The sequence below is a fragment of the Acanthisitta chloris genome, unplaced genomic scaffold (genome assembly GCF_000695815.1).
Source record: "Acanthisitta chloris isolate BGI_N310 unplaced genomic scaffold, ASM69581v1 scaffold1306, whole genome shotgun sequence".
NCBI lineage: Eukaryota > Metazoa > Chordata > Aves > Passeriformes > Acanthisittidae > Acanthisitta > Acanthisitta chloris.
The window spans coordinates 1-341 of NW_008677424.1; positions in this window are offsets into that span (position 1 = coordinate 1).

A 341-nucleotide genomic window follows, 5' to 3' on the forward strand; every position below is an offset into this window, starting at 1 on the left:
TATATATATATATAATATACTCAAAATGTAATACCTAATTTTTCCTTCTTCTATACCCAAATAAAAACGACTTTGAATAAATATCAGGTTAAGCTGTCGCCATTCTGCAATAAAGTGAGAGTTTGAAGTTTGTTTTGGTGTGTTTTTAAATACACATGCCTTTTTGCAGTGGAGAAATGCATACAGTACCTGTTGTTATTCTTAAGTGTTTCTTTAAAAGTTTTCATAAAGACAACAGGTTATCAGTGAAATATAACATCAGCTCATCAGGTTCCTCAGGTGCTCTTCTGCAAAGCTATGAAATAACAGTTTATCTCCTCCTTGGAGAAACCTAATACAAA